The sequence below is a fragment of the Medicago sativa genome, chromosome 6 (assembly GCF_051527215.1).
Source record: "Medicago sativa cultivar Bolivia chromosome 6, Bolivia_mono, whole genome shotgun sequence".
In the NCBI taxonomy this organism is placed as follows: Eukaryota; Viridiplantae; Streptophyta; class Magnoliopsida; order Fabales; family Fabaceae; genus Medicago; species Medicago sativa.
In genome coordinates this window covers 77,769,980-77,783,817 of record NC_140754.1, presented here as the reverse complement: position 1 = coordinate 77,783,817, position 13,838 = coordinate 77,769,980, and the positions used below count along the sequence as shown (strand labels likewise).

At 38.8% G+C, this 13,838-nt stretch overlaps 1 pseudogene; it reads right to left on the bottom strand.

The window, feature by feature from the left end:
- Positions 1-11,074: 11,074 nt before the first annotated feature.
- On the bottom strand, positions 11,075-12,394 carry LOC146917013 (uncharacterized; annotated as a pseudogene).
- Between the last annotated feature and the right edge of the window lie 1,444 nt (positions 12,395-13,838).

Below are 13,838 nucleotides of genomic sequence, written 5' to 3'. Positions count from 1 at the left end.
TACACAACATGCTGCTCTTCATCACTTGACTTCACAATCATATCATCAACATATACTTCAATCTCTTTGTGGATCATATCATGAAATAGAGTTGTCATACCTCTTTGATAGGTAGCACCAGCATTTATCAAGCCAAACGGCATCACTTTATAACAGAATGTTCCCCATGGAGTAATGAAGGACGTCTTTTCTCTATCTTCAGGCGACATCCGTATCTGGTTATAGCCAGAGAAACCATCCATGAAGGAGAACACTTTGGATTGAGCAGTACTGTCAACAAGCACATCAATATGGGGCAATGGGAAGTTATCTTTTGGACTGGCCTTATTCAAATCTCTGTAATCAACACACATTCGAACCTTCCCATCTTTCTTTGGTACTAGTACGATATTGGCAATCCACTCAGGGTATTCAGCTGTCATGAGGAAACCCGCATCAATTTGCTTTTGCACCTCAGCCTTGATCTTAAGAGCCATGTCTGGACGAGACCTTCTCAATTTCTGTTTGGCAGGAGGACATTCAGGTCTTGTCGGTATCCGATGTTCCACAATCTGGGGATCTAGACCCGGCATATCTTCATAGGACCATGCAAAGACATCTGGATAATCATGGAGAAGCTGAATAATCTTCCTTTTCACTTCTGGCTCAAGTGCAGCACCAATCTTGATCTCTCGCTTGTTCTCTTTAGTACCCAGGTTAATAAGCTCAATCTCTTCCTGGTGAGGCTGAATGGCTCTTCTTTCTTGCTCAAGCAGTCGAGTGATCTCATACGGTATCTCTTCATCATCATCATCCTCATCTTCAGCTTCATATACAGGGAATTCAAAATTTGGAGGAACCATAGGGTCACTGTGTTCAACGGGTTTATTGTGGTTCAATCTGCATAATATGATTGGGATGATCTTTAGAAAAAGTTTCTTATGCAGATTTTTGAAATTAATAAGAAAATAACAAATGTTTTGGTTTTTTTCTGGCATTACCATTATTTCCAAGAAAAAGGCACTAAAAAGTAAAAAAAAAAAAAAAGAGTCGTGAGAAAAACGACAACTTTTATTGATAACGGCAATGCCAAAACAAACACGCCCTTACAATGATATCACTTTCGCCTTGGGCAGAGCGAAAGGATTGTTATTTTGAAAACAAAAAACATGAGCAACAAGACACATTACATGGAAGCACGCATGACTAAGGGAACATCAATGGCCTCCCAATTTCGCACAGTGCCTCCTGGTATAACAAATGTAGGCACATGGCTTCTTCCAGCAGCATCGTCAGCAATAGCATTGATGAACCCAGCACTGTAGAAGGTTCCTTTTGAGACACCAGAAGTTGGAGAGAATCCAAGGCCCTCTTTACGCTTGTTTTCCAGAATCTGAATTACTTTGCCCCAGCCGGCAGCTTGCCCTTCCCGAACAGCCTTCTGGGCATCTTTCAATGAAGCCATGCTAGTATCAGCCCTTCGGGGTTCTGCACCCTCAACGGTCAAGCCTTGAAACGACGTCCCTTCAGCGGACCCTGCTTCAACACAAGAGAAAGATGACACTTGGCTAACCAGATATGCTTCTTCACCATGCACAGTGACAATCTTACCATTCCTCATGAACTTGAGCTTCTGATGCAAAGTGGAAGTGACTGCTCCAGCGTCGTGAATCCACGGCCTTCCGAGGAGACAACTGTAAGAAGCATTGATATCCATGACTTGGAAGGTAATCTGAAATGTTTCGGGACCAATGGTAATTGGCAAGTCCACTTCCCCGAGAACATCTTTGCGGGATCCATCAAAAGCTTTAACCAGATAGCTGCTACCCCTCAGAGAAATTCCATGATGGCTCAATTGCCTTAGTGTGGACTCAGGCATTACATTCAATGATGATCCAGTGTCCACCAGCACGTTGGATATCATATCAGACCCACAGTGCACCGAGATATGTAGAGCCAAGTTGTGATGTTTCCCTGCTTCGGAGAGTTCATCATCACCGAATCCCAAACTGTTGCAAGCAGTGATATTACCCACTATTCCATTGAATTGCTCCACAGAGACTTCGTGATCAACGTAAGCTTGCTCAAGTATCTTCATCAACACCTTCCTGTGAGCTTCTGAGCTCATGAGCAGAGACAAGATGGATATCTTTGATGGGGTTTGTAGCAGCTGGTCAACAATCTTATAGTCACTTTTCTTGATAAGCCTCAGGATTTCGTCCAGATTGGACTCTTCAATAGACTGGCCTGCTGGGCCGGTGTTCTTGTCAACAGGAGGAACAACTGGTGGGGTTGTTGTGGCGATGGGTGTCACCACCTTCTTTTGAAACAAGGGTGGACGGACTTTTCCGCTTCTCAGAGTTGTAATTTCACTGGCAACATTGTCAACTGTAGCTGGGGATACCAGGGGCACCTCCACTCCGTTCTCAATCATGGTTGCATTGTACTTGTAGGGAATTGCTTTGGTAGAGGTATAAGATACCGGACCAGGTAACCTGATCACCAAAGGCTCAACATTCTTTGCCTGGGATACACTTTCAACAGGAGAGTCATGGAACACTGGCACAATCACACACACATCACTGGCAATCAAGTACTTGTCATCCATCAGGCTCTGGATATCATTTTGCACCACACAACAGCCCCTAGGATTCCGAAGACATTCCGGACAAGAAGCATGATCATGTTTGAACAGAGAAGCTTGGCAAAGTTTGACATGTAGCGGTACCAAGGGAGTAACGACATTGCGGACATCCAACATGGGATCCTCTTGAGGAACGGGAACCCTTTCAAAGGCTTCAATCATGTTAACAGCAGCATGGTTTGGAAGCGGATTGTCAAGAACATGAGGAACACTATTCTCAAAAGTCAACCGTCCCTTTTCTATCAGGTCTTTCACAATATATTTCAGAGCAAAGCAACCTTCAACATCGTGGCCTTGAGCACCCTGATGGAATTCACATGTCAGATCCTGTCGGAACCTGGGAGGCAATGGATTAGGCGGAGGCTTGCCGGGTCTGGTGACACAGTGTCCCTTAGCCAGTAGAGTTGGGAGCAGCTCACCATACCGCATTGGTATCGGCGGAAAAGAAGGTTTGGGTCGGGGACCCTGTTGTTGCTGTCGTTGCTGTTGAGCAGGAGGCTGTTGTTGTACTTGCTGAGGGATGGCATTGACGGGCATTGGCGGTTGACCCGGTGGCAGAGGGTACTGTTGATAGAATGGCGGGAAGAAGGGATGTTGAGAGTACTGCATGTAGTGATAGGGCAGAGGTAATTGTGTAGCAGCTGCAGCTGGGTTACCTGACACCATTCCTACGTCAGATTCTTTCCTCTTGTGGTGACCATTGCCATACTTCTTTGGCGCACTGTTTGAAGATTCACCTTTCTCAAGGACAATAATACCATCTCGGACAGCCTCCTCTAAGCGAGTTCCCATCGTAACCATATCAGAGAAGTTGTTTGGGGCAGAGACTATCATTCTTTCCTTGTATTCCTTCTTCAGAGTCTTCAGGAATGTCTGTGTTAATTCTTCCTCATCAAGTCGAGGAGAAACACGGGCAGCTGCCCCTCTCCACCTCTGAGCATATTCACGGAAGGTTTCATCTGATTTCTGAGACAGAGCCTTGAGAGAGTCCCTATTTGGCTTCAGACGGGTATTGAATTCATATTGGCCTTCAAAAGCGGCAGCAAGTTCCTCAAAGGTGTGGATGTTGTCTTTGCTCAGACTAGTGTACCAATCTGCTGCATCATCTGTCAAGCTACTCTGGAAGCAATGGATCATTAGTGCATCATTATCTGCATAGTTCGCCATCTATCGGACATACCGGATGACATGGTTGTGTGGGCAAGAAGTCCCATTGTATTTGTCGAATTCTGGCTCTTTGAATTTCTTGGGAACCTCAAACCGGGATACCAAGCATAGATCACGAGCTTTAGCAGGAGCACCATTGTTTCCTCGGCTAGCCTTGACCTCACGGAGTTCTCCAGCCAACTCCCTCAACTGTCTCTTCATAGATTCCATTGCGGGATCTTGTCCACGCGGAGTATCAACATCAATCACCTGTTGCACAGTGTGTACAATAGGGTCGGTAACAACAGTAGTCACCTGAGGCATAGCACTAGACACCGGAATCTGTCTTTGACCAGCAAAACCAGAGACACCAGCAGCAGTATCAGGAGAGTAGTAAGCTGAGAGGCCATAAGGACGGTCGTTGGGCATAACAAAACGAGCATCAGTAGCCACAGTAGACAGTGGGATAGAGGGAATCACCTCAGCAGTAACCAGAATAGAAGTGGCTGGTTGTTCCTGTGCAGCCATCATAGCGGACATAGCATCATGAGCCTTAGCCAAGTCTTCTTTCATAGCGGCCAATTCGGCACGGAGCTGAGCATTTTCTTCTTCAAAGTTAGCCATCACCCTTCTCTTGTGAAATCTTGTCTGATGAATTCTATCTGGTTGGTAGACTTTGCGAACACGAGCCACTTTTCAGACTGCGGCGGACAAAACCAGGAGGCAATGAGCACGAGGGAAGTTTTTTGTGACCAATGAATGCATATGATGCATGAAATGTGTTAATGCGTATGCAAAAAGACTCTTTTTGTGTTATCGAAGGGTTTTTAGACAAATTATAAACTTGTAAACATTACTAAACAGCAATTAACATAAACGGGAAACAAACAACCAACATATAGTTTTACGAAACAATTTCAACATAAGCAAATGGAAATAAAACAGGAAATGGAAGTCCTCAAGTATAAGAAGTGGAAGCATCATCCTCAGACTCAGACTCATAGTCGCAGTATCGTGCATAGAAGTCATGGGCACTCCTAGCCCTCTTGGAGTCTCTCATAAGCAATCTATCTTTCTCCTCAATCTCTCTCCTAGCCTTAGCTAACTCTTTCTTCAGTGTCAAGACCTCATGAGTCTGCTGCTCATCCTTTCCATCCAAAGTCATGATCAAGTTCTCAGCCTCATAGTATCTAGCTCTCCACTGACGCTTCTCCCGACTCTCCATAGCTAGATGCTCCTGATACATCTCCTGGGTAGGTGGGAGTAGAGGCAAAGCCATGGTAGGAACAGATGCAGACACATATCTCATAGAGGGGTAAGGCATACCAATCTCCTCAGCTTGGTTTATCACCCACTGTGTATAGGCCTTATGAGCAATTCCGGACCTTACACCCATATGCTTCACCTCTTTCTTCCGAAGCTTAGTCCAAGCTTGCATGAAATCTCCTCTAATTCCGGTGGGAGCATTGGAGTAGTGAAAGAAGTAAGGAGCTGTAGCAAGATTGATGGGCTTATCTTTCATCGGAAAGCCAAATTGTCGTAAAGCAAGCTCCGGGTTATAGTTGATTCCACCCCGGGTACCAAGAAGAGGTACATTAAGAAACTTCCCACCACCGAAGATAATTTCCTTAACTCTAGAAGCTGGAGTAAGCCAAACCACTTCATTAGGAGTGAGAGCCATAATCCTCTGTGAGATAGACCAATTCTCCGGATTGTCATGGAAAGACTTCGGAAGGTGCGAAATAAACCACCTATAGAGGAGAGGCACACAACAAAGAATATATCCACGACCCTTGCCAGTACGATCATGAATAGCATGATATGTGTCACCTAGCAGAGTAGGAATCGGATTCTTGGAGTGGAAGATCATAATAGCATTCATGTCCACGAAGCCGTCAAGATTCAGAAAGAGAATAAGCCCATAGATGAGAAGTGCAAGAATAGCCTCGAGAGTGTCCTGACAAGTGGTATTAAGGTTGGCTTTCCCAAGAAGATACTCTGAAGTGAACCCTCGGATACGCGCCTTAGTGACAAGATTCTTGGAGACATCGGTGGTCCTGAGATAGAGATCCTTGGCAATAACCAACGGAGTAAGAGGAGGCTCAAGTCCTGAGAAAGGTACCCCCTTAGCAATAGACAGATCCATCAAGGAAGAATAAGCCTCTAGAGTAGGCACCAACTGAAAGTCTGGAAAAGTAAAGCACCGATACTCCGGATCATAGAATTGCACTAGAGTGTGCACAAGCTTCTCATCCACATTAGTATGGAGAATAGGAAGTAAGGCCCCGTAACGACGTCGGAAACCAGTCGGATCCTCAATCTTGAGTGCCAAATCTCTCAAACTAGCCAAATCCACTTCCTTGAACTTGTAGGACTTAGTCATCTTCATCCCTGCAATGTTTACAAATTCAACTTGTCTAAGCCCTTCGATAACAATGCATGACAAAAGTTTATGCATGTATGCATGTATGCATGAATGCATGATTATGTTCAAGTTCGGTGAAAACATGGTGGGTTGAAGTTCAAAGTTGAGGAGTCATGGGTGGACACGGTGTCCGGTGAAACTAGGGCTTTAGGATAATAGTAACCGGGTTCTAAAAAGGTTCCCAAGTTGCAACCTCTCCGACGTATCTCACGGTGTCACGAGACAACACTCGTTCCATGATTATACGTGGAAGGTCTAACTTGAGTGTAGCATTGCGTGACGACTAAAACTCGAGACAACACTCGGTTTAGCCTCCGCACTACGTCCTAGAAAATGGCCATGGATGGGTTTGGTTATCTACGGTTCATAGCGTCATAGAACAATTAGAGGCAAAGTGCCTAAACGCGACAACACGCGCCGACAACATCACCCCCAAAATGCCTCAGCTATGTGGGATTGATCGCATAATCCAAAACACGAGGCAACCCCCGGAATGAATTGTCGATTATATCCCTCCTAAATCCTAAGTTCACTCAGCCCGGGTGCAGGACTTTTGATATTCTCACCCCACACGTTTGCAAGAATTTAAACATTTATTCACATAGGAAAGTAAGTAAAAGCAACAAGTAAAAATACAAGCGCATGTGTGGAAATAAAGACTAGGCGTAACTCTCGAATCTCCCCAGCGGAGTCGCCAGCTGTTTTATCTTGGTTTTCGGGTGTCAAACATTGATTACGTTTGAACCTTTTAAACCGGTGATATCTTATTTTTTCTTGGGAAGGGAAAAAGTAAGCAAAACCCTTGAGAATCAAGGTCCGGGAGTTGTTTTCGCTACGGGAAGGTGTTAGGCACCCATAACGACTATAGTATCCTATAGGAACCGTCTTTAATTTCTACGCGCGCGCTTTATTTTTAAATGCTATTTTGAAATGATATTTACACCTAAAGTTTGCTAAGTGAAGAATTGGAGGGAGAAAAATGTTTTTGGATTTTTATTTTAGTTGAATTGAAGGAATTTTGTTCCTTGCCTACGTACCCGTTTAAGGGATCAAATCCACCGTAGTTCTCTTCCAAAAATGTTTTTGTTTTTGTTGGTTGATTTTAAGTTTGAAAATTGGAATTTTGAAGAATGAGAGAAAGAGGCCTCAAGGGCATGAGATTATAAAATTGTGAGGTTGAATTAGTCATTTGCAAAATGTGGTCTAAACATGATTATTTTCATTGAAATTTGATTAAGAAAATGAAAAAGGAAAATACAATGGGATTTTGATCCCAAGGTTTATTTCAAAAAATGGTTTGAGTGATGTTGTTCATATTTGTTTAGAAAATTGATTTTTCTAAGTATAAAGCCTAAACATTCATCTAAACATACAATCCTAAACATACATCTAAACATGCATATTCTAGCTATAGTGGTGTGTGTGCATGTGTCGGTGCTTGTGTCGGTGTACATTATTAGAGTCCATTGTCCTTTACATCATACCCTAGATACATTCTATGGCCTCTTTGCCAAGAAATTGAAATTGCATAAACGTACAATACAAAAGCTCCTAAACATTTACATTCTAATTTTTGCATGAGATTGAAACTTAAAATGCAAGAAATAAAAGTGGAGAAAGAGATGAGATATGGAATGAAATGGGAATGCTTATGGAGAGTATGAGACATGGAAAGAAATGGTTAGTAACACATGACAATATCAAAGGAAATGAAGTAAGAGAAGCATTAGAATATAAAGGATAGAAAATAAAGGCAAAATGAGTGCAAACATGGCTAAAATTTGTTCTTAGAATACAAGAACCAAGTGACCTATAATTCTCACATCCCAATACATTTTTAAAGGTTTAGAATCAAGTCTTGGAATGGGAATTAAGGCAACATGATTTACTTGGCATTTTAAAACAAACTTTAAGCATATTTGCATTATTTAACTACACAACTAACTTGTAAGCTAAGTAACCTACCAAGATTCACAATTATTCAACAATATTAAGCACAAACAGCAGCTAAAACCCTATGAAATCAAGTGGTATAGGTCACAATTATTCACTAAGCAATTTGGATTAAAATCAAACAAATTTTCATTCATTTTTGGCACAAAATATCTCAAAAATAGTAGGAAAATTAGCCACATTATGTTCATCAAGTTTTGATATGCAAGATTATTACAAGAACACCACAAAATCATCAAGAAATGTGTATGCAAATTATTAGAATTTTAAGACATTTTTAAGACACAAAAACATATAAAATTTCACAATTTTTAACCAAAATAGTAAATAATTGTCAAAGAAAATATCACACATTTTTTAACCAAGATTCAATATATGAAAATATCACAAAAAAAAAAAAGTCAAGAAAAATGGTCAAGAACACGTAAAGAAAAATTTTAAGACTCTTATCATGAAAATCTAACACAACAGGGGGTACGAATAGCAGAAATAGCAAGAAATACGCAGGGATGGGGGGCGCAAAGAGCAGCATATGCACAGTTATGACAATTGGGCCTCAAAGAGGCGGGTTGTGGGTCGATCCGACGGGCTGAACCGGTTCCCAGGCCTATATAAGGCCTTGAACCATTCCTAACCCTAACTTCTCTCTCTACGTTGTGGTTTAGTGAGAGAAGCTCTCACCCAACCTTCATCTTCAACCTCATGACTTCCTAGAAAAACAAGAACACCGATGAAGTTTCCGGCGACGGTTAGGTTTCCGGTGACGGAACCACCGTGCCGGAACTTCATACTTGACTGTTTTTGAAAGCTTTTTACACTGGTGTGTTCGTTTTTCCTTCCTGAGTTTGAAGATCTACTTCGTTTTTTCTAAAACTTATTGAAACTTTGTAGATCTACAATTCAAACTTACGGTTTCAGGCTTTTCAAATCCTTTCGAAATCTCTTGAAACGAGGCTCTGATCTGGACTATTTCCTCTACTGATTATGAATATGAACTCGTATTTGTAAAATAAACCGTGAATCTTCGTGGATTTGTACTTTAGGGTTTCGATTTCAAGTTTTTTTTGAACTTCTTTCAACCTTTTTCAAATGAACGAGTCTCAAGACTTGTTAACCCACTTGATTCACCGTTTATTTTTTGTTTATGGACCTTTGATGAAGATTTGAGGTGAAACGAAAAGGTCTTTTCGAAATTACCTGGATTTTTAGTGGAGATTCGAACACAGATCCTTGAGAAAGCTTTTGAGTCCTCTGGTTCCTTTTCACCGTTTCAGGATTCACTTCGTTCTTTCTTCTTCTCTTCGCACTATCAAGTCTTCGTGATCGTGCTTGAATTCGTCACCGTAGGTGGTGGATTCGCACCAGAATTGCGAAGCACGGTTCAATGATGAGAATCCAGCAATGGATCACTGAGAATCGTAACGAAATCCACAAGTCTGCCTTGAATTGTTGATTCTGGAAAATTAGGGTTCCTATGTGATTTTGTGCATTCTTGTGTTCTTTGTGAAATTGAAACTGTTTTGAGGATTGTAAGGATTTTGTGGAATTGAATTGCGTATGAATTGAAGGATTTGATGGAGAATTGAAGGGATTAGGGTTCGGAGAAGATGAATTTCATGCGAAGTTCTTGATGAACTTCGAAAGTTTTCTTCAAATTTCTGAACCTTGATCCAACTGACAAGAGAGAGAAAATTGTGATGTGTTTGTGTGAGTTGGCACCGAATCCCTGGATCTAGCAATGATTGGGACTCCTTATATAGCTGACATGTGTACTGATGCCCCAATAGAAAGTTGACATGTGGACTTAGGCCCTAACTGATTCGGCCTTGGCATAATCTTGGACATTTGGGCCTTCCTGCAAATTTTAAGACCTTGGGGACCTTCCTGCAAATCTTGAAAATTCATGGACTATTCTTATAAAAAGAAAAAAGGACTGGACTGTAAAAAAGGACTAATCTGCAAAATGATGAAAAATAAGGACGAAAGAAGACAAAGGAAAAAATGACACAAGGACTAAAATGCAAAATTAGAAACTTTAGGACTTAGAAAAAAAAACTAAAAATAAAATTGGAATAAAAAATGGTAATTTGACTAAACGTAAAGTGAAACAATTAAAACTGACAAAACGGACTAAAACGGACCAATGGCCTAAATGAGGTACTTTAAAGTAACCTCTCTCTGCCGAAATTTCGTGTGAAATGACCAAAATGCCCCTGGGGCTAAAACAACTGTAAATGACTCAGATGCAAATTTAGAATGGATTTTTAATAGAGAAATGAGACAACAGTTTATTTAAACCAACTTGAAAGACTCAGAGACAATTTTAAGGGTTTAAACAGAGCTTTAACACATGAAAAGACTAAAATGCCCCTAGGGGCAAAACTGACTCAAAATGACTTCAAATGCAATTCTTGAACTGGATTTTGACATAGACTTGGAATGAAGACTTATTCACACTACTTGAAAGGACTCAACCAAAATTTTGAAAGACTGAGAGAAATTTGACATAGGAAATGACTAAAATACCCTTGTGTGTGAAATTTGCAAATAACATTGAAATAAAATGCAGAGAAAGATGCAATTGATCAGAGACAGTTCAAACGACTTATAATGCAAGACAAGAATTGAGTTGGTATTTTTAGGTCCAAAATTAGGGTATAACATACTATTCTTAGGATTTCCTAAGTCTTTCCAATGAAGTGATGTAGTATCTCTTCTTTGAGTAAATGGTTCATATAACTTTAAAAAGTTATTTCCTATGATTAAATCTAGTCCTGAATCATGGAGGTAAATTGTTGGAATGAAAAACTTACATCCTTCAATTTCTATAGAAGCATCTCTAAGGTGAAACCATATATGATGTTTTGACTTGTCTGCAACTATAATTTCCTAACACTATTTTTATGAATGTAGCACTCGGATTTCCTTTACCAAGTATTTTCTACGACATCTGAATCTGTCTCAGTACAATATTCATAAAGTTCGTCATTAGAACTAATGTCTGATTCTATATGTTCGTATCCTAAAGCATATATAGCATGTAGGACATTTTTCTTTGGATTATCTTTCTTAGGACACTCGTTTGCATAATGACCTTCTTCATGACATAGCCAACATGTACATGATTTTTTACCTTTTGGCTATGTTTTTCTTTTTGGATGAGGTGGTTTTTTTCTAAAGAATTTTTTATCTCCCTTCTTAAATTTTCTAAACAGGATTTTCTTAAATCTCTTTTTCTTATAATGATGTTTCTGATCATCTAGACCCTTTTCTAGGATTATGGTTACATCCATAGTTTCCTACTTTGTCTTGTAATTTATTACAACAAAGGGATACTTGAGCTTCTCTTTTAGCTATTTTTTGGCTACATTTCTCTTGAAGCCAGATCTTTAGGCAAGTTATTCTTCCACCAAGGGTGTTATCTACTTTTCCTTCTGTGAGGGCTCATGCAAAGTACAACTTAATTTGCTCTGAAACTTTTTCTGGTAACTTGAAATAGAATAATTCTATCAAGTTCCTAGAGTTTCTGGTATTATTATCTATGTTATAATAATAGTTTTGGAATTCACAAATAAAGTTATCTACATAACACATATTGCAAATTTTTAGATTGGTTATCTTCTAAAGGTTCTGTACGAAAAATGCTATTTTTGATTGGATGGTATCTTTCCATCCTTTGAATTCTTTAAATAATAGACCATACACCCAGTCTGTTACTAAGAATCCAGTTAAGGGTATAGTTGCCATAACTTCTGAAGGTAGAGTTGAAATGTATTTATATGCATTTCCTCTGGTTTTATATTGCAGATAGTTGAAGGTATCAATAGCGCTCAAATTTCTAAGATCCTCATTTAATTGGACTAATACATTATTTGTATTATACCAATCTCTTAAATCTTTTGCATACCTATACTACAATCTATATCTAGAATTTCTTGCCCTTGAAAAGGATTTTGTGAAGGCTCATAGTAATGAGTTATTTTTTGAAATTTTTATTTTGTGAATTCTTTTTCAAAGTTTGCAGGTCTTTTAGTTCCTGAAGTTTCAGTTTCTTCTATTTTTACATAATGAGGGTTTTCATTATCGGTTTCATTAGCTTCTTCCGAGCTAAAGTCATAGATAATTTGATTATTATCTTCTGGTTTGTCATCAAAGGTTTCTTGACCTTTTCCACTAATATCCAAAGAAACCATAAGTCTTTCTAGATTTTCCAGTTGCTTATTAAGGGCTTCTTTTATATCATCCATCAAAAGAAATTAGATGGAGGTCTAATAGTTAATTGTTTAGATTCAGAAGTTTCCTTAGGTTCAGAAACTTTTCTTGAATTTTAATTATTTCTGGTGTAAGAAATTGAGATAACTCATCTAGGGTTAAATATCTTTCTTTATTTTCTAAGAGTTTCAAAATACTTTCTTGAATTTCATCCATTCTTTGGTGAAATTTTTTATAACAACAATTCTTGATTATGTAAGCTAACATACAAGCTATATTGTTGAGATGTGGGTTTTCTGTATGAAAAAGGTGAGGATATCTATGTGTTTCATCTTCTTCATAACATGCAAAATTTTCTTCATTAAAACTCCATGTTTCATGAGGTTTATACTTTTCTTCTTTAATCTGCAAAGTTTCTATATAGGATGTTTGTTTTTCTATCCTATATTCACAACAACATATTCATCTTACCGCAATGATAAATAAACGTTGCGAAATGCGAAAAAACTGTTGCTGTAGTCTACCAGAACGGTTTTCAATGATCCAAATAACAACGGTATTTTGCCATTCTGAAGAACAAAAGCGTAGCAATTGGTAGTCTTTGGGAACGGTTTTCTAGGGTATGTCGCTACGCCTCTCACCGTTGCCATTAAGGGAACCGTTCTGGGAGACCAGTATTTAATGTCCTCTTCTTAACTACCCCAACAGTCAAAAAACGTTGCAAAATCCTTTTTTTTTATTTTAAAAAAATATATATATTTGATACTAAAATTGTAAAATAACATAAATAAAAACTTCATATAAAATTGTAACATGATACTAAATTAAAAAATTATATAAAATGAAATTTATATCGGTCATTATTGATCACAATGAAAATAACATCTTCAAAATTACATACATAATATTATTTTTTTTTATTTCTAATCAATATCCTTAGTTATAATGACAATAATGACATTATCATCGATCACAATCAATATAACATCTTCAAAGCGACCACCAATATCTACCAGACACACCAACATTTATATCTCTTCATCTTGTGCTTCCAAATCTTGAAATTCTTCGTCAATATCATCATTATTCATCTAGAATAAAATTAAAATGTTCAATAAGTAATGTGTACAAAAATTCCCTTGCACAATACAAATTCCAAACATGGTAATAGCAAACAAAGGCAAATAACCATACACAGAGGTACACTAAAATGCTTTATTGGAGTACATAAGATAATTATGTTTCTATATCATAAGAAACTTAACAGATCAAAACAAAGAAAAAGAGATGAAAACCTAATTTATTTTTTCTATATCATTAAATTGCAAAGTTTTAACAACAAACATTATAATTATTCCCTTAAAAAAATCATTATAAACTTTTTTCGCCCATACTCGTCTTAACAACCTTCATCATTCTTGAAGGGTTGATAAAAAAAATAATCATTTGAAGCTGTATTTTTATAGTATTGATTAGAGT